Source organism: Lissotriton helveticus, chromosome 4_1 (assembly GCF_964261635.1).
Source record: "Lissotriton helveticus chromosome 4_1, aLisHel1.1, whole genome shotgun sequence".
NCBI lineage: Eukaryota > Metazoa > Chordata > Amphibia > Caudata > Salamandridae > Lissotriton > Lissotriton helveticus.
In genome coordinates this window covers 718,635,029-718,655,999 of record NC_136063.1, presented here as the reverse complement: position 1 = coordinate 718,655,999, position 20,971 = coordinate 718,635,029, and the positions used below count along the sequence as shown (strand labels likewise).

General features: G+C 41.4%; 1 long non-coding RNA gene across 1 annotated transcript in view; it reads left to right on the top strand.

Annotated features, from left to right (window-relative positions):
• Positions 1–20,383, top strand: part of LOC144828834 (uncharacterized) — a 29,038-nt gene extending 8,655 nt beyond the window's left edge. The window contains exons 2-3 of the long non-coding RNA XR_013610542.1: positions 15,787–15,911; positions 20,259–20,383. This is a non-coding gene — a long non-coding RNA (uncharacterized LOC144828834). The remainder of the gene's footprint in view (positions 1–15,786; positions 15,912–20,258) is intronic.
• The last annotated feature ends 588 nt before the right edge of the window (positions 20,384–20,971 follow it).

The following is a 20,971-nucleotide window of genomic DNA, read 5'->3' as shown; positions in this document are numbered from 1 at the left end:
TCAGCCAGGCTAGCTTGAATCCAGTGGAAAAGTGAGCAAGGTACCCCCATCTGGACATACCCTGCCAACTTTCGGCGAACAAAGCAAACACAAGGAGATGATGGACGGAGTGCTGACACTTTTCAGACACTCACCTCCAATCACAGATCAGGGTTGAATCCATCATAGTTCTTTAGCTCACTTCACCACCTCAGTTCAGACCCAGCCATATGCAAATCAGTCTTGACCCTGTGCCTCATGAGAACAAACCAGCCCGAACTGGATTCAAGGTAGCCTGGCTGATGAGGGGTGTTACCCCAAAATCAGTCCCAGAATGCTTGTTTCTGGTCCAGGGAAGACCTGGCTTGGCTGATTAGAGGTGTTGATAGAGCGCGCGGGTCACCTGACTAATTATTTTACCATATACGTATCGGGCCCATAAAATTCAATACACCATATTCATTAATCAGGTGGCCTTACACTCTACTACCAGTATCCCAGTTCCTTCCTATTTTATTTCCAGTGTACCCGACTTACCAATCCACCGTTACGGATACCTATTGATCACAATGGATCAGGGAGCTAGCTGTAAAGAAAGGCAGATAACAAAATACCTTTTCTATATTTTGCACTCATAAAATAATCACAGACTCAGGAAGTTTTAAAACCTTTATCTAAACTTCATCGGAATCTGATAGCATAAGATTTACAATGAGTGAGCAATCAATAACCAAGATCACATAGAGCACGTATCCATAAAGGAAATAAATGAAACCAACCATTTATAAGTTTAAAGAAAAGTAAGAACAGGGAACATACTAATATAAGTTTCAGAGTTTAGACTCAGTATTTTGTCTAAAGGACGGGGAAAATAAGGAACATACTAGAATTTCACAGTGAAATATTTCCCCATAAAGAGGAACTATAAGTAAAGTACGAATGGACCATACTAATAAACCGGTGCAATTACTTGAATCGACTAAAGGATGGGTAAAGAAAAGGAACATCTATATATTATGAACCGGAAAAAGAATGTACTTAAAGGATGGGTAAGAAATGGAACATGCTAGAATAACAACAAATAATGTATGACTTGTTCATTTAGTGGTGCGAAAAGCATGGAAAAATCAAAATGTGCAAGGGTATGACTTTATTGAAGCAAAGGAAGGAAATATAGAAGATGCAGAGTAGACTCTCAGCACTATATTTACCTAGTATGGTGTGAAGACCAACCCTGGCCACGGGTCAGTTAAGGACGGGAAGAACCCCACGAGAAGACAGTCGCCAGTAGGCCAGCAGGTGCAGAATGGACACCCCAACACAGGACAGGAAAAGCAAGTTAGGATCAGGACGGGACCACCAAGGTAAGACCAGCACCCGCAGTTTGGAAGCAACGCCTGCGCTCCACCCTCTCTGCAGCTATCAGTCAAAACCCTGATTGGGTTATCGAATTCCCCAGCAAAGTGCTCCGCCAGCACTTAAGGTTCTTAAAACCCCCGCTTGGGTCTGTGGAAATTACTGACAGAGTGCTCCGCAGCAGTCTGTATCAGTCACCTATTGAGTGCGTTGGGTCAGTGACAGGTCAGCTATTCGGACAAGTCTGACAATTTCTCTAGCTAAACCTAGGCTAGTTATACTGTTTTCAGGTCAGTGTACCACCCCACAATTGTTGCAAGTGTGAGAATTCCCAATTTTGATTGGTCCACAAGTAGGCCAGGTTAACACACCAACCACATTTCATTTCTACAAGAACTAATTTACATATTCTGGGACCGCCTATTTGAATTTGGGGTTCCCATGACATGTTCTACAAATTACAATGGATTATATACAATTGTTGCATTTGCAGGACAGTTCGGCTTCGTTCTGATGGGTCGCAGGTCACTTTCTCAGGAGCATCTTGGCTAAGGCTGCCAGCTGGCTGAGTTCCACTTGTACAAGGTTTTCTTCCCTCTGCCAGGATGACATGCGCAGTAGGGACTTCTAAGATGGGGTTTGGACTCCCTCCCAGGCCCAAGGGTTACGATACATGAAAAGTAAGCGAAAACAAATTAACACACAGAAATAAATGAATACACTGTATACCATGAATAACTACTCTATACCCCTTTACTTTGATATAACTATAGCGTTAGGGTGAGTGCATAACAAGTACCTTTGCGATAGCAGCCTTGCAAGCACGGAGCATATGAGGAGACAAAGCGGCCATATTAGCAATATTGCGCATGAGCAAACATTTCCCACCAGAACTGCGAGTACGTCACGTCACGTGAGTGTGACCAACGCATGCGCAGAAAAGAACCCCGCTAAGCAGCGGCCATTTTAATGACAAGCATTGTTAAGGTTAATACACACATATGCAAGCGTCTCTGGGACACCCAAAATGTCAGAATAATGGGGAAATTAGTAAGACAAACATGTTGAGTTAATTCGTTATAGTTATTCGAGGTTCATGAGTACAAGCAAGTCGCGTAACGTGCGAATCCTTGCTCCATCAATCCCTTTTTTGATGATATTTACTATCATCACAAAACAATAGAACCAGATGCCAACTTAAATTTTTCCGAATTCAATCTCTTCCAACATTCGATTCAATTTCTCTTTAGTTTCTTTGTTAGGGTGTGAATTTTTCACCCTTTTATAAATCTGATTATTCAGTTCCTCTAATTCAAGTTCATCCACATTCCGTTTCACGCCTCTCTTGTTCACAGTATATTTCTTTTGGGGTTTGCGACATTTGCAACAGACAAATATGAGGAATATGACAAAACCTATTCCTGCAATTGGCATCAGTACCTTAAATAAAAAACCTTTACCTAAATTGGAAAACCAATGACCTACAGCGGAGAGACAATCAGTAAGTCTCTTCCAGGCACTATCAACCTCCAGTGGTTTGAGTTCTTTTTCCAAATTTGTAATGTTCCTTACATACCTTTTGAGTTCAACACTTTTGTCAGGTATGTAAGGGCAACAATGTTGCGCTTTCAACATTCAGCAGACTCCGCCCTCTTTTGCCAATAGAGTGTCCAGAGCAAGTCTGTTCCGCAAAACCATAGATCTGATCGCAACCATTTCGGTATTGATCATCAGAAATCCACTAGCAGTGTCAGTAGATAACCGATCCACTACTGTTGACAATTTGCAAATTCTGTGTGTGTTCAGAACCACTCCCACTGCAGGTATCAATGCACTAAATTTACTACCCACTATTTCCCCTATACTTTCTCTTTTACTACGTACTAAACCGTTAGTACTTTCACTGCTTCCAGCAATTTCATTCACATGGTATATTTTCGGGAAGACAATTCCAAAATAGCAGCTTCCATACCAGTGATCCGGCAATTTGAAATAGGCCTTGTTTCCACATATGTAATAAATTCCGGGAAACACAGGTTCTGACCGATTTTTGAAACCCCAACCTCCAATTACCTTGTAATTGTGTTCACATTGACTGGAACCAATGAAAATGTTATTATAATAACTAGTCTTTTCTCGGTGAAGACAAAGTTTCCCTTTTCTTTCGAAATCCAGCAACAAAGCAGGATTAGCCCCACCATTTGAGGTGCTTCCCATGTTTTCAGCCCACTTAGGAGTTTTCTGTCTTTTATCATTCGCCTTTCTTTGGAAACTTTCTCTTCTTTTCTCTGCCATGTTTAAAAACATTTTCTCTTGTTCATGTAATGAACAGGTCAAGTTATCTCTATGTACTTCACCTAAATCTATGGTACCTATAGTCAGAAAATATTCTCCCATATAACGTGTGACATTACTTTTTGTATGTACAGGGTTCAGATTTCCACGTATAGGAAGTTCAGAAAATATCACGTCTGAGTTAGAGTAATAGTACTGTAACGGTCCTCTTTTATAGAATAAGCTAGCTAAAATACTACAAGAAATTCCATATGTTAATGGCAAGTGATGGTATGTCACTTCCTCAGCTACAGAAGTAGGTAGCTTCATGCAAACATAACAGTCTTCTATTTCCATAGCTTCTACATAATGCACTAAAAGGTTTGCGAATACGTTTAAATGAGTCCTGTTCTTGATTCCATGATAATGTAGTCCTTCCTCATCTGGTGCTTCTAAGTCCATTTTAGTTTGTCTAACGCTAAGTGCTTTCTCATGTCCATCTACACTTTGTGGTGTCAGTTCGTCAGTGTCTTTTGTCACAGTCTTTGTAGAGTCAATATCAGTATCTTTACTCATCATATGAGGAATAGTAATTGTTAGTCCTATGCATAATATTAATACTAATGCTATACTGCATACACATACTTTACAGCATGTTTTACAACAATTGCGTCTAGGTCTTCCATTCACATTGGAATCAGACATTTTTGCTCAAAAGAAGCTTTCCAACCCCTCTTTGTAACTTTGCACAGGTTGCTTACACAGGCAACTTCAGGTTGGTTCTTCTTCTTCAGTAGACTGGTTAGCAGTCAATTCTTCCTCACTTTCGTCACTTATATCAAGATCCTCAAATTCCTCCAACACCAGGTAAGTCCATTCAGGGTCCTGATACTTTTCGTTCAGTCTTTTTATTCGGGCACTTCTTCGCTTAGTGTTTTCTCCAGTTCGCTCTGTTTTACTGGAACCTTGCTTCCTTTGCTCAAGTTTCTCTTCTACCGTTTTCAGTCTCAGTCTCAGTCTTTTGATGTACCTTGGTTCTCTATTCCTTTTCTTGAATCTTTTAACTGGCACTGTTGTTTGGCTTTCTTCTAATGCTCTTTTATTTTCGTTCTGTTGTGGCACTTCTGCTTCAACGTCTTCTCCTTCCCTTTCTGTCTGACTAGTCCCAGGTCTTGTTTCAGTTTCTTCTGCCTGGTCGCTAAGCTGGCCTTGTTCAGGTGTATGCTGGATTTGACTTTTGGACGTTTCAGTTTCTGTGTCCTGAACACATTCGTCTATTTCTATCTGATCCTGTTCAAGAACTTCGAACCTTTGATTTTCTTCCGCTTGAACTTTCGCCCTAATTTCTATCTGTCCCTTTTCAATCTCAGGAGTTCTTGGAGGTGTATCAATAACCTGTTCTGTCCCTATCTGACCTTCCTCCTCATCAGATTTGACATGGATTTCGATGATCTGATTATCTCCTTCTATTCATGTCTCCTCCTCACTATCCCACTCTCTATCTGAGTATGTCTGGCTCCTGGTTCTTATGGGATCAACGGTCAGGCCGATTACTGGGATCCATTCATCTTGACTGGTGCTCGGTTGTTCATCATCAGCTACTTCAGGACCAACATCTGGAGACCCCTCAGCTGGACAACCTTCAGCGTCAGTTTCTTCGTCTTCGGTTACCTTCTTCGTATGACTGGCATGGATCTACTTTGGTACTCCTGCACACTTCACCGCTGTCGTGGTCACCAGAATTACTTGTCTTGGCTTTCCCCACTTCGGTGCAAGGCAACTCGATCGGGTGTGCTTCTTAAGTACCACCCAGTCACCTGGATTCAGTTTATGGGCTGGAGTTGCTGGCCTGGCGACGGCGTCTTCCCCAATCTGGTGAGAGATAGAACGCACTTGGTCACCCAGTTGCTTGCAGTACTCCAGTACCAAATCATCAGAAATGCTTATCAGTTTGCGTCCTGGTACCCATGCTTGTCTCATTACTCTTCCCATCAGAATCTCATGGGGACTCAGGCCTGTTTTTCGGTCTGGAATACTTCTGATTCCCATCAGTACAAGAGGTAAAGCCTCTATCCAGTTCATGCCAGTAGATTCACACATCTTTCCTAGTCTCGACTTGATAGTGCCATTCAGTTGTTCCACCACTCCAGAAGCCTCTGGACGATATGCACAGTGCAGTTTTTGAGTAATTTTGAATGCTCCACAGATCTGATCAATTATTTCATTTTGAAAATGTCCACCTCTGTCTGATTCAATTGTGACTGGAACCCCGTACCTAGGTATTAGTTCTCGTAATAACAATTTAGCTACAGTGATGGCATCATTCTTCTTGGCCGGGTAAGCCTCTAACCATTTTGAAAACAGGCAAACAATGACAAGGACGTACCTCATTCCTCTACAAGGGGGTAACTGAATGAAATCAATTTGTAATCTTATAAAAGGGCCTTCTGCTTTCCCAATTTTCCCCATTGAAACTACTGTTTTCTTCCCAGCATTGTATTGCTGACATGTTAAGCACCTCTGGCAGAGTCTCTCCGCTATCTTCCTTAATTTGGAATTGAACCATGTCTGTTTGAAGACACGAACCATAGCATCCCTACCAATGTGTGTATTTCCATGTATCAGCCGGGCCATAGGAGTAAGCAAGCTATCAGGCAATACAGGCATACCATCAGGGCATACAATGACACCATCCTCGCTCCTCTGTTGACAACCAAACTCTCTCCATCTTCTCCTTTCCTTAGGTTTGGCTGCATCCCGCAACTCTCTCAGTTCTTCCCATGTATGTACACTTTCAAACACCATAAGTTGGCAGCTGTTTCCGCTCCCTCCCAATTTGATATTGACTGACATTTGATGTCTTGCACAATGTTGGGCCAGTTGGTCAGTATATCGATTACCTGCTGTCACATTGTCATCGTCAGATTTGTGAGCAGCACACTTGACCACTGCCAATTCTTTTGGTAACTGGATTGCTTCCAGTAATTCCTGTACCACTTTTCCATTTCTGATAGGAGTACCTGAAGAGGTCAGGAACTCTCTTTGCAGCCATAATTGGCCGAAGTCATGCACAAGCCCGTAACCATATTGGCTATCAGTATATATGGTTACTCTTTTATTTTTCCCAAATTTACAGGCTTTTGTCAATGCAATCAATTCGGCTACTTGTGCAGACTTTACTCCAAATAGATAGGATGCTTCTACGGCCCGTGATGTTGTAACTACAGCATAGGCAGCACTTAGGCCTCCATTCTCATGTCTCAGACATGAGCCATCTACAAACAGCTCGAAATCTTCTACAGGCAGGGGCATTTCCTTGATATCTGGGCGTGGTTTGGTACTAAACTCAGTCAGGTCAATGCAGTCATGCTCGACCTCTCCCTTTGCTTCTGCAATCAGTGAATTTGGTAGTAGGGTAGCTGGATTCAGTATGTTACACCGAGTAATGGTTACATTTGCAGCACCCACAAGAATCCTCTCATATTTAGTCAGCCGACTAGGTGTGAGATACTAGGTTTTAGTTCTGGTTAGTAAGATTACAACTGCATGTGGAACATACACAGTTACGGGATGTCCCATAATGATGGATTCACTCTGTTCGAGACTCATGCAAGTTGCAGCTACTGCTTTCAGACATCCAGGTAATCCAGCAGCCACCGGATCCAAAGTAGCAGAGAAATATGCTACTGGACGTCTAGTCAAACCGTGCTCTTGGGTTAGGACTGACAGTGCACAATTGTCTCGTGTATCACAAAATAGAGCAAATTCCTTTGAATAATCAGGCATTCCTAATGCAGGGGCTGTACATAGACGTTCTCGTAATTTAGTAAATGCTGTCATGCTTTCCTCATCCCATTCCACTGGGTCTTTTGCTCCTTTCTTTGTCATTTTTATCAAAGGTTTTGCTAGGACCACAAATCCCACAATCCACTGTCTGCAGTATCCTACCACTCCAAGGAACATTCTGATCTCCTTCTGAGTATTGGGTAAATGCATGTTTCGAATTATTCTAATTCTTTCTGAAGTAACTTTCCTGATACCCTTCTCTATCTGGTGCCCCAGATATTTTACTGAAGAGGTACAGAACTGTAGTTTGTCAGGTGATACTTTGTGTCCTCCTTCACCTAAGTGGTTCAGTAAGGCAATGGTGTCAACAACACAGTGTTTCTGACTTTTAGACGCCACCAAGAGGTCGTCTATATATTGCACCAAAACTGATTCTCCAGGTAAAACTAAGGATTCAAGGCACTTTTTCAGAATCTGATTAAATATTGAGGGGCTTTCTGTGTACCCCTGAGGGACGCGATTCCAAACGAACACGTGACTGTAGAATTCAAATGAGAAAAGAAATTTGCTGTCTGGATGCAATGGGATTGAAAAGAATGCGTGACATAAGTCAATGACGGTGAACCATTCAGCATCCCACAGAATTTGATATAAAATCACTGCTGGGTTCGGAACAATAGGACAGCAAGGAACAACAATTTTGTTTACCTTTCGCAGGTCCTGCACTACTCTGTACTTACCACTAGGTTTCTTGATGCCAATTATCCGGGAGTTACATGGACTACTCAACACTTCTTGTATGATGTTTGCTTCTAGCAATCTTTTTATTTCAATGGCAACTCCTGCTTTCACTTCTGCACTCATTGTGTATGGTTTAGTATTTGGGTAAACTGCATCTTCCTTTATGGCTATTTTGATTGGGTCAACATTTGCCATTAGTCCTACATCTTTTCCAGTAAAATCCCATACATCTGGATTCACTGTCTGTTGGAGTTCTTCAGGTAAGTCTTGTATTGTCAGTCTTTTAATTTCTGAGTCAGGTTTTATTAGCATTAATTTGTATATTCCATCTTCGTCTGGGGTTTGAATTTCGACGCCCTTTGGTGTGCAAAAGATGGTACAGTTCATTTTACACAAAAAATCAGGTCCCAATAGGTTTACAGGACTGGAGTCACAGACAACCAATCTATGCATTTCTTTGAAATTCCCTATTGTAATCTCCATGGGCTCAGTAACTGGGGTACTAATCAATTGATTAGATACGCCCACTACTTTGATCGCTTCTCCCGAGAGGGGTAGGTTTGGAACGTCTGCTGTTTTTACAGTAGAACGGGTGGCCCCAGTGTCCAACAGAAAGGTGACGTTATTTCCTTCAACCTTTCCTTCAATGTATGGCCCTGACTGGTCCACTGGCAAGGAGGCGCCAAGCACGCGCTCCTTGTCCTCCCCCCTCAGACACCGTCAGTAAGGTTCATCACAGAGGAAGGTATCATTCAACAAAAATTGTGAAGTTGTTGCATTTCTATCCTCTTTTCCTCCCCATACCTTGATGTCTTCACCCTGCTGTGCTTTGCCTTTTAAATTTGGTCTAGGTGCATGGGGCAACTGATTCGGTTTTACCTGTTGCTGGGTCTGTCTTGGTTTTTCATTCTGCGTCTGTGGATTTAAATCATTAATTTGGGGATTACTAATTTGTGCGTATGGACACTCGTCTCTCCAGTGCCCTATCTGTCCGCACCCGTGACAGGGGAACTTATTTTTTGCCTCCTCTCGGCTCATTTTTACTTTGGGCTTCCCTCCACCCCCAGAACCTTGGGGTTGGGTAGTACTATTCATCTTACCTAACTGCTTTTCTTGTTGTTCAGCTAATTTTACTTGTGCCCACATGACCTTTTCCTTTAAGGCCTTTCGTTTGTCCGCCATCTCATCTTCGCAGTACTTGGCATATCTTAAAACCTCATCAATTTTCTTAGACTGCCAACAGATTTTATTGTCTTTGATCCATTGGCAAATTTCAGGTCTTAAACCGTTTACAAACCTGTAAATGAAATGGGTCATGTCCTTCATCTCAATGTTATCTATACCGCTGTACGTCTTGAACACCTGTAACAGTCTTTCATAATAGGAAGGCACAGTTTCATCCCTATCCTGGGTAGTTCTATCTATTCGGGTCCAATCAGTTTCCTTTGCAGGCACTTTCCCCTTCAGATGTAACTTTGCTTGCTGGTATTTTTTCATTACCTCATCAGAAGGAGCTCCTGTAATAGGGTCCCTCGGGAATTCCTCACTAGGCCAACCAATGGCAATCTTACATTCGGTCCACAAATCTACGGGAACCACAATATCGAAAAACCCATCCAGATCTTTCCACAGGCATTTTTGTACTTTCACAAACCTTTCTACCTGCCTGTACCAATCCACAGGTTTCTCTCGTAATTTTGGGAAATCATTGGTAAAGGACACAATATCCTGTCGGGACCATGGAACATGTACATACTTTCCACCTGGCACTTCTCGCATAGGATATGATTTATCTGCTTTGTCTGCCTCCTTTAAGACATACTCAGAAGTCATCTGTTTGGATCTAATCTCCTCCTTTTTCTTTGCCCACCTGGCTTTCCATTTTTCTAGTTCTCCCCATTTTTGCAACAAATTCACTAATTCTTTGATCTGTACCTTCTTCCCTGACACATTCATATTTTCCAGATCTTTGTCTGAGAATTCTGCTCTGTAGGGTTTTTGCAATGATTTAGATTTCCCAATATCAATTTCCATACTAGCCGCGGTGTCCACTAATTTCTCATGGAACACTCGGGTATTACGAGTGATGCTCTTACAGATAAACAGCAGTTCTTCTTCAGAAAAGGTATTTAGTCTGTCCAACCCCACATTTCCAGCCATCAGTTCTTCTATCTCTATTCGTAATTTGTAAATATCTAGTGGTTTTGATTGAGGAGTTTGTTTCTCTAATTCTCTACTCCATCTCTCGATTTCTTCATGAGTCACTACAGTGGCACTCCTAGTACCAGAAGCTGACTCTATCTGCACTTCTCCTGAACTGAAAGGAGTATTCTTCTTTCTTGAACCCCCTTCTGGTTCCCTTATCGGTAAGTCCATCAAGGAAATTACAGATTCGCATTCGCTTGCCTGATCATCTACAATTAAGGGTTCCTTTCTCGGCTGAACTACAGCTGGGGAAATAATTGGAGTCTTTGGACACCTCTGTTTATCCCCATACAAAGGAACAACCGGTCCAATAGTTACTGGAATTGTCAAAGCTTCAGGACTGGTGTTTAATTGGGAGATTTTCTGAATTAATTCTGTTCTTTATTTAATTAATGCCTCTCGCTCTCTCTCCTGTAGTATTCTTTCCAGGCTTATTTCAGGTACTATTTGCGGAGTCAGAGTTGGGGCAGTTGGATGCGTCATACTTGGTCCTTCACCATAATTAGGTTTCATGAATGGATTTCCTGTGCTTAAAGGTCTCGGCCCCTCCGGATAAGGAGGTATTTGACAGCCGTCTCTTACATTTACAGGTCTAGACCCTTCCTGGTAAGGAGGTCTCGGGCAGGCATCCCCTACACTTGAGGATCTGGGTCCTTCATTATAGGGTGGTGGATTTTTCATGAACAAGTCATCCAACAAATCGTCATCTGAATCCCCACTGGACACCCAACGTTTGTTTTTTTCTGTCTTTTTCCCTCCCATGGGTTCTCCTAGTGACATCATAGGGTATAATCCCTCTACTATCATATTCTGTCTCCACTGTTTCATTCTTTTCTCTCGGGTCTCGGGTTTCACTTTAGGATACCATTTGGTTAATCCTTTATCCATTCGGGGCTTGTCCCTCTCAAAAGCCTCTATCTCCCATTCCTCTAAGGCTTCGTACTGAGTTAATCTGGGTCTGGGATGTAAATCGTTCATTCGGGTTCTCAGGTTGAACAGAATCCTGCCATTAAATGTACCTTCTAACGGAAATGCCAAAACTCCGTCATTTTTAGTGTATTCCACCCAATTCTCCAACCACACACAAGAGTGGTACCCTTTATCAAACATCATGAAAGATGCGGGAGTGTTCGGTGGTGGAATGACAACTCCTTCTCTAGTTTTGATAGGCTTGTCTCTTTTGAAATAATTTTTCACTTTGCTTACTAAGGTCATTTTCCTCTTGTTCCGTACATAATGTCGTATCTACGACCTTTCCACTTCTCTTTTCCAAACCCTAAATATTTTGGATCAGGTCTAGTCTCCGGGTTTGTTATATGCCACATATACTTTTCCGCAAGCAACTTTGTTTACAAGTCACTTCCAATCTAATTGCGTCTTTTATTTTTCGTGCAACCAATCAAATGCGCGATTTCAAATAGTCTCGACCAATGGGTGCGCGGCCTTTTCGTGAGACAAGTTCTCACGCTTTGGCTCTCACCCCTCCTTTACAATACTAGCTCCGCTACACCCCCGCTGTCTCTACCAATCCCAGCGCGGCACAGAGTGACCTCAGAGCAGCTCCGCAACTGACTCCCTCCTTCACAAGGTAACGGAAACTTTATTTCTTTCTTAAAGTGCAAGTGCTTTATTTAATTTACAACGTAAAAACATTTGCCACTGTACTCGAGTGTCTAGACAGGAAAGATTTGTTTTACTGCAAGTAAACCTCTTTTGTTTACTTATCATACACTACGGATAGATCTCTTCTGCCTACCCTTCACTCAAGCATTAGAGAACCTGCTACTTCTTCGACTCATCCACTTCTTTCCGGGATATATACTAAGTCTAAAGTTTCGCTAGCGAACTCTTTTGCTATCACTCAAGCTCCGATGAACCTACTACTCCTTTCTCGTGTGACCCTTACTAGGTTATATCACAACTGAAGTTTCATTAGCGAGCTTGTTGCTATCATTTATTCAACTATTCATACAGAAACCCTAATTAGCGCTTCCAGTTCTGCCTAACCATGCACTAATTATCCTCGAGCCACTGACCTCAGAGCGAAGTGGATTCTCCTCACCACTCGCTATTCAATTCCCCGGGGATTCCAAACAAACATATAACAATCACTAATGAGTGGATTAGTACATATATCAATATAACAGCAAGAAAAACAATTTAAAACATTTCATAATTTTCAAAACAATAAAACATTTGTAAATTTGTTTAGCAGCAAGATTTTCACAATTAGCAGCAAATAACCTACCTACCTATCTTAACTAGTCCCTAACCATCCTCTGGCTACCAGAAAAATACTGATAGAGCGCGCAGGTCACCCGACTAATTATTTGACCATATACGTATCGGGCCCATAAAATTCAATACACCATATTCATTAATCAGGTGACCTTACACTCTACTACCAGTATCCCAGTTCCTTCCTATTTTATTTCCAGTGTACCCGACTTACCAATCCACCGCTACGGATACCTATTGATCACAATGGATCAGGGAGCTAGCTGTAAAGAAAGGCAGATAACCAAATACCTTTTCTATATTTTGCACTCATAAAATAATCACAGACTCAGGAAGTTTTAAAACCTTTATCTAAACTTCATCGGAATCTGATAGCATAAGATTTACAATGAGTAAGCAATCAATAACCAAGATCACAAAGAGCACGTATCCATAAAGGAAATAAATGAAACCAACCATTTATAAGTTTAAAGAAAAGTAAGAACAGGGAACATACTAATATAAGTTTCAGAGTTTAGACTCAGTATTTTGTCTAAAGGACGGGGAAAATAAGGAACATACTAGAATTTCACAGTGAAATATTTCCCCATAAAAAGGAACTATAAGTAAAGTACGAATGGACCATACTAATAAACCGGTGCAATTACTTGAATCGACTAAAGGATGGGTAAAGAAAAGGAACATCTATATATTATGAACCGGAAAAAGAATGTACTTAAAGGATGGGTAAGAAATGGAACATGCTAGAATAACAACAAATAATGTATGACTTGTTCATTTAGTGGTGCACAAAGCATGGAAAAATCAAAATGTGCAAGGGTATGACTTTATTGAAGCAGAGGAAGGAAATATAGAAGATGCAGAGTAGACTCTCAGCACTATATTTACCTAGTATGGTGTGAAGACCAACCCTGGCCACGGGTCAGTTAAGGACGGGAAGAACCCCACGAGAAGACAGTCGCCAGTAGGCCAGCAGGTGCAGAATGGACACCCCAGGACAGGACAGGAAAACCAAGTTAGGGACCACCAAGGTAAGACCAGCACCCGCAGTTTGGAAGCAACGCCTGCGCTTCACCCTCTCTGCAGCTATCAGTCAAAACCCCGATTGGGTTATCGAATTCCCCAGCAAAGTGCTCCGCCAGCACTTAAGGTTCTTAAAACCCCCGCTTGGGTCTGTGGAAATTACTGACAGAGTGCTCCGCAGCAGTCTGTACCAGTCACCTATTGAGTGCGTTGGGTCAGTGACAGGTCAGCTATTCGGACAAGTCGGACAATTTCTCTAGCTAAACCTAGGCTAGTTATACTGTTTTCAAGTCAGTGTACCACCCCCCAATTGTTGCAAGTGTAAGAATTCCCAATTTCGATTGGTCCACAAGTAGGCCAGGTTAACACACCAACCACATTTCATTTCTACAAGAACTAATTTACATATTCTGGGACCGCCTAATTGAATTTGGGGTTCCCATGACATGTTCTACAAAATACAATGGATTATATACAATTGTTGCATTTGCAGGACAGTTCGGCTTCGTTCTGCTGGGTCGCAGGTCACTTTCTCAGGAGCATCTTGGCTATGGCTGCCAGCTGGCTGAGTTCCACTGGTACAAGGTTTTCTTCCCTCTGCCAGGATGACATGCGCAGTAGGGACTTCTAAGATGGGGTTTGGACTCCCTCCCAGGCCCAAGGGTTACGATACATGAAAAGAAAGCGAAAACAAATTAACACACAGAAATAAATGAATACACTGTATACCATGAATAACTACTCTATACCCCTTTACTTTAATATAACTATAGCGTTAGTGTGAGTGCATAACAAGTACCTTTGCGATAGCAGCCTTGCAAGCACGGAGCATATGAGGAGACAAAGCGGCCATATTAGCAATATTGCGCATGAGCAAACATTTCCCACCAGAACTGCGAGTACGTCACGTCACATGAGTGTGACCAACGCATACGCAGAAAAGAACCCCGCTAAGCAGCGGCCATTTTAATGACAAGCATTGTTAAGGTTAATACACACATATGCAAGCGTCTCTGGGACACCCAAAATGTCAGAATAACGGGGAAATTAGTAAGACAAACATGTTGAGTTAATTCGTTATAGTTATTCGAGGTTCATGAGTACAAGCAAGTCGCGTAACGTGCGAATCCTTGCTCCATCAGTGTTACCTCGAAACCGGTCCTAGGGTGCTTGTTTCTGGTCTGGAGAAGACCTGGCTTGGCAGTGTGGGCAGGACTGTTCCCATGAGGCACAGTGTCAAGACTGATTGCATATGGCTGGGTCTGAACTTGGGTGGCGAAGTGAGCTAAAGAACAATGGTGGATTTAACTGTCAAGTCTCCACTCACCTGAAATTCAGGATGTTTGATTTGAGAGATGAGATGCTTGTTCTCTCCACCCCCAAAAATCTACGCCTGTCAAACCGTATGTATTACACAGCTTAACAAGAACAGATCTTCCAGGGAAGGGGGAAAATGGGACAAAATAAAAAAGAACAGAAATAAAACACTCTGCTGGATTCGGATCTTGGCACGACTGTGGCGCTGATCGCTATACCTTAACCACTCTGTAAACACAGCAATTCTTCTAGGAAAATATTTACGTACAAATGATAAAGATCAATAAACATTCACTAACCTGATTTACGTTGCACATAAAGATTATACCTTTCACTTTGATTTGCTGCTCAACATATAGCTGAGATAATGTTTCCCTTTTATCATCAGATGTATCACGTGCTTAAAGTGACATTCTTAAACACATGTGTATAGTGCTGCTCTCTGTAGTGAAATAAAAGAAAACCTTGTCACCTTTTCAGCATAACACACCAATAACTGAAATTCAAATGTTCCATGAGACACTTACTAACAAAACACCTTTTCCTTATCTTCAAGAATATCATAAATAAAAGTAATATAACACAAAATAAGTTTCAGCAGAAAATGTCCACTTATTTCTGAGTAAGAAATGAGTCTCTCGCTCTTTACTTTGAAAAATCTTATTTGTCTCACTCTTGAAATATGATGAAACTATTATTAAATGAACCCTGGAGCCTCTCCTCTGTGAGCGCAAAAGCCATAAATGATCAGCCTTTGGAATAGAACAGAAAAGTACATGTTTAATCTTTGTCACGCTTCCACTGCAAGCTTTGTTAATTAGAAATGCCTTACTTGACAGGGCGCTGCTTTTTCTTCCTTTGTTGCAGGCTGGAGTTATTTCCTAGACAGAATGAAGGAGGAAGTCATGGCGTTGCCCTGGAAAACACCAAGAACTGACTGGAACCAATGAGGAAGAATGCTGCCTGTGGCGCAGGACCTTGCAGGAAATCAGGTAAGTGGGGAGTCGAGAAAACGAGCGCAAGCACGTCTCATTCTGCTTTCAAGCCTTTTTTTATGCTTCTGGTGGGTGGAGTGATTTAACAGAAATCCAAATTGCCAACTGTATAGTGGTTGTGGCTGGCACATGTTAACTGTCATTAGTTCTGCTGATCCATGGTTTCCTATGCAAATTGCCAACTGTAAAGCGGGTGTGGCAATCACATGTTAACTGTCATTAGTTCTGCTGAATCAAGTTGTTTAAAGCTAAATGGATTCAGATACCAAGAACGACTTAATGTTTATAACAGTATTACAGCAAACCATACAGTTTATACCAGAAAAGTGAAAGTTCACACTTGTGCAATTCCATAAAGCAAACCAAAATAGAGACTGAACATTCTACACATATTGGGTCAATTCTAATACACAGTAGGAGGATTAGCCATGTTTATGGCGCAAATCTTAACAGTCGCCCCTCTCAAAGGAAGCCCTACAGGGCGTGGTTTTTGTGGACATCGAAGATGGAACTGTCAAACCAATTTGGGGGCATGGACAAAGGAAGCGGGTTCCCATGAATTCTCCACATCAGAATAACCTTTCCAGGCTATTAAATAATGGAGTCGACCCTGAATTCTTTTAGCATCAAGAATACGCCTACCTTCATATTCTAGATGTCCGTCAATGGGAATGGGTGGAGGTGGGGGTTCTTTTCTAGTTTCAAGATTGTACATTTTCAACAGAAAGACATGAAAGGTGGGGTGTATAGGGTATTCAGGGGGTAAATCCAATTGAACAGAGTTTATGAGTTTATTTATTGAAAATGGTCCAATATGACGTGGCTGTAATTTTCTTGGGCCTACAATATTAAGGTTCTTAGTGGATAACCAGACCTTATCTCCAATGTTGTAACATTGAGCCGAATTTTTGCGTTTATCTGCTTGTTTTTTCATTAAAGTCTTATAGTTATTTAAATATGTTTTGGCTTTTTCTTGAATGTCCAGTACATTTTGCAAATGATCTGTGACTGCAGGTATAAGGAAATTGGCAACGCCTTGGGATGATATCCATTTAAGAAGTAAAACGGGGTACAATGTGTTGCAGAATGAACACTGTTGTTATAAGTGAACTCAACTAATGGCAAGGCCTTATCCTATTCACTAGTAATGCCAGTCATTAGGCAAAGTAAGGTCTGAAGTAGTGCCTGATTTGCCCTTTCCATTTGCCCATCCGTTTCTGGATGGAAGGATGTAGATAGGGCTATTTATATTTTTAGGTTTTTACAGAGTTCTTATATAATCTTTGATGGCAGGCCGTGCAAACGGACAATATTGTTCATAAACGTTACTAAATTCAACTGCAGTTGGTATTTTATGCAATGGAACGAAATGTGCCATTTTTGACAGGTAATCTACAAACACAAGGATGGTGGTGTACCCATTGGCTACTGGTAAATTAGTAATAAAGTCTAAACTAATAGAATGCCACAGGCTTGGGGGAATAGATAAAGGTTTTAATAACCCTGCTGATGCTTTATGTAAAGATTTATTTCTGGCTCAAATGGGACAAGATGCTTTGTAGTTTTGAACATCTTTAGACAAGAAGGACCACCAAAGTTGTTTCTTACAATTATCTAAGGTCTTTTGATATCCGGGATGACCTGCTAAGGCTGAATCATGATTCCATGTTAACACTTTATTTTGCAATTCGGTAGTGAGTATGATAAAAGACTATTATGTTAGAATAACCCGTCCTGAATTGTGTTTTTTGGATTTGCTAACCATTCCTGAATATTTAACTTAATGTCTTCATCTCATATCGAAGTCATGAAACTTTGTTGCACGATAGGTGCTACAATTATGTGAGGAGGAATAATAGGAGGACTTTCCATCTCTTTCCTTAAGAAGGATGTATGCCCATAACATGTCAGAATATCTGATTGGATTTGTTTTGAGCCTGGCCTGTAAGTAATGACAAAGTCAAATGCACTAAAGAAATTTAACTATCGCATTTGACGCGGTGTAAGTGCTTTGACAGAACTGAAGAATTGTAAATTCTTGTGATCACTAAAATGGTCCCAGGATATCGAGTACCCATTAAGTGATGTTGCCACTCTGTAAAGACTAGTTTAATTGCTAGTAGCTCTCTCTCAGCCACCGTATAGTCCTGCTCAGCAAGAAGTTGTTTTTTGGAGTAAAACGCTACAGAATGTAATTGCTCATCCTGTGAATCCCTCTGGCAGAGAACTCCTCCCACTGCAACCTGTGACGCATCCGCCTCCACAAAGAAGGGGAGCTCAGGATCAGGATGCCTCAGTAACGGTGCTGAAGTAAATTTTTCTTTCAATCTGGTGAAAGCTTGTGCTGCCTTGTCTGTCCAAGAAAAAGCCTGTCCTTTTTGCAACAGTTTAGTGATAGGCACAACAGTTTCTGCAAACTGAGGGATAAAACGCCTATAAAAGTTGGCGAATCCCAACACTTTTTGTACTTCCTTAACCGACGTCGGTTCTGGCCAATCCAATATGGCACTCACTTTCTTTGGATCCATCATTATGCCAGCTGGTGACAAACAATACCCTAAAAATTCTACAGAGTCAGTATTAAATATGCACTTCTCCAATTACGCAAAGAGGTAGTTTTCTTGTAATTCAACACTGCCTTCACCTGCTGCACATGTTCTTCTTTATTTTTCAAACAATGCGAATGTCATCTATGCACACTATTACACAAATTTCAAGAAACACGCTTAGGACCTCATTACTAAAATATTGAAAGGCTGCAGGGGCATTACCCAGACCAAAGGGCATGGCAGTGTATTTGAATAACCCTAACGTGGTTCTAAATGCTGTCTTCCACTCATCATGCTCTTTGACCCGTATAGGATGATAAGCCCCTCAAAGGTCCAATTTAGTGTACACAGTGGAATGAGGCAGCTGGTCAAGTAAGACTGGGATCATTGGTAATGGATATTTATTTTTATTAGTGGCTTTATTCAACCCGCGATAGTCAATGCACGCACCATCCAAATAACTTTGTATGTATTGTGTTTCTTCCTCTGAAAGAGCGTACAGTCTACTACTGGGAAGCGGCGCTCCTTGGATTAAATCTATACGACAATCGTATGATCTATGTGGGGGTAGAGTAGTAGCTTTTACAGGTTCAAAAACGTCTTAAAACTCTTGATATTCATTAGGTATAGTAGGAGAAGGTGTTGTGGTGGTGGCGCAATGTAACATCGTCATGGAGTCAATGTGTGCTTCCTGGTAACAATGTGACCAGCAATGTAAGGAGTCTAAAGTCACTGTTCTTAAATCCCAATTAATTTTAGGATTGTGCACCATCAACCACGGTACACCTAAAATATGTCCAAAGGTGGGTGTGTTTATGAGGTCAAAGCTTATTATTTCTGTGTGACCATTCTGACAGACCATAGTGATGGGAAAAGTCTAATTGGTTATTAATCCAGATGACAATGCAGAACCGTCAACAGAAAAAACTGGTTCTGGTTGTGCATTAGATACTGAGGGAATGTGCAATTTTTGTGCTAATCGGATATCTAGGAAGTTTCCTGACACTCCAGAGTCTAAAAGAACTGGAACTGAATGTCTGATTTGTGTACTTAAAATCAATGTCACCTGAATGATGAAATGTCTGGGTATACGAGCTACTGTGTTGGCTAAATATTGGGAGATCTGTGAAACTGTTTCTCATCAAGGCGACCTCCGTTCCTGACAAGCTCTTTAGTTTTCCTACTCTGTATTAATGGAAGCTGTGGCATTTATCTTTTTAGGTACTTTTGTTTTAAAAGAGCAATCTCTGAGTAAATGTCCAGACCAACCACAATATAAGCATAGATTTAATTTACGTCTCCTATCCTTTTCTTCTGCAGATAATGGTCCCTTGATCCCTCCTATCTGCATCGGGTCTGGTAATTTGCTTTCAACATCCTTCTTGTCATTTTTAACCACAATCAATCTAGTATCTACTCTAGATCTTTCCCCTTTTCGTTCTCCAAGGCGATGATCAAGTTTTACTACTAAATCTACGAAGTCTGAGTAATCTTCAGGTAACTCAACAATATGTGCAAGATAAGTTTCAGCAGAAAATGTCCAGTTATTTCTGAGTAGGAAATGAGTCTCTCTCTCTTTACTTTGAAAGGTCTTATTTGTCTCACTCTTGAAATACAAAAAAACTATTATTAAATGAACCTTGGAGCATTTCCTCTGTGAGCACAAAAGTAATAAATTATCAGCCTTTGCAATAGAACAGAAAAGTACCTGTTTAATCTTTGACCTGCTTCCACTGCAAGCTTTATTAGAAATACCTTACGTTAGACAGCACTGCTTTTTCTTTCTTTGTTGCAGGCTGGAGTTATTTCCTAGACGGAATGAAGGAGGAAGTGGTGGCATTGTCCTGGAAACCACCAAGAACTCACTGGAACCTATGAGGAAGAATGCTGCCTGCAGCGCGGGACCTCGAAAGAAATCAGGTAAGTGGGGAATCGTGAAGACGAGCGTAAGCACGTCTCATTCTGCTTTGAAGCCCTTTATAGGCTTCAGGTGGATGGGGTGGTTTAACAGAAATGCAAATTGCCAACTGTAAAGCGGGTGTGGCAGGCACATGTTAACTGTCATTAGTCCTGCTGATCCATGGTTCCCTATGCAAATTGCCAACTGTATAAGTGGTGTAGCAGGCACGTTAACTGTCATTAGTTCTGCTAAATCAAGTTGTTTAAAGCTAAATGGATTCAGATACCAAGAACGACTTAATTAATTTATTTATTATTTATTTTTTATTTTAAGGTTTTATAGAGCGCGAACTTGACACGTGAGGGTATCAGAGCGCTTTACATATTCATAGGGTAATACAGAGACGGGTCATCGCAGGAGACCTGTATATCAGAGAGCTTACAGGGGCGAGGGGTCATAAGGAAGGCAGGATATCACACAAGTGCAGTACATTAGGAATAGGGGAAACTATACATCAGGGCATTTTACAGAGACAGAGTCATACAATAGGCAGGATATCACACGAGTCCTGTACAGGGTCGCAGGATGAGGCAATAGTCTCTCAGGTA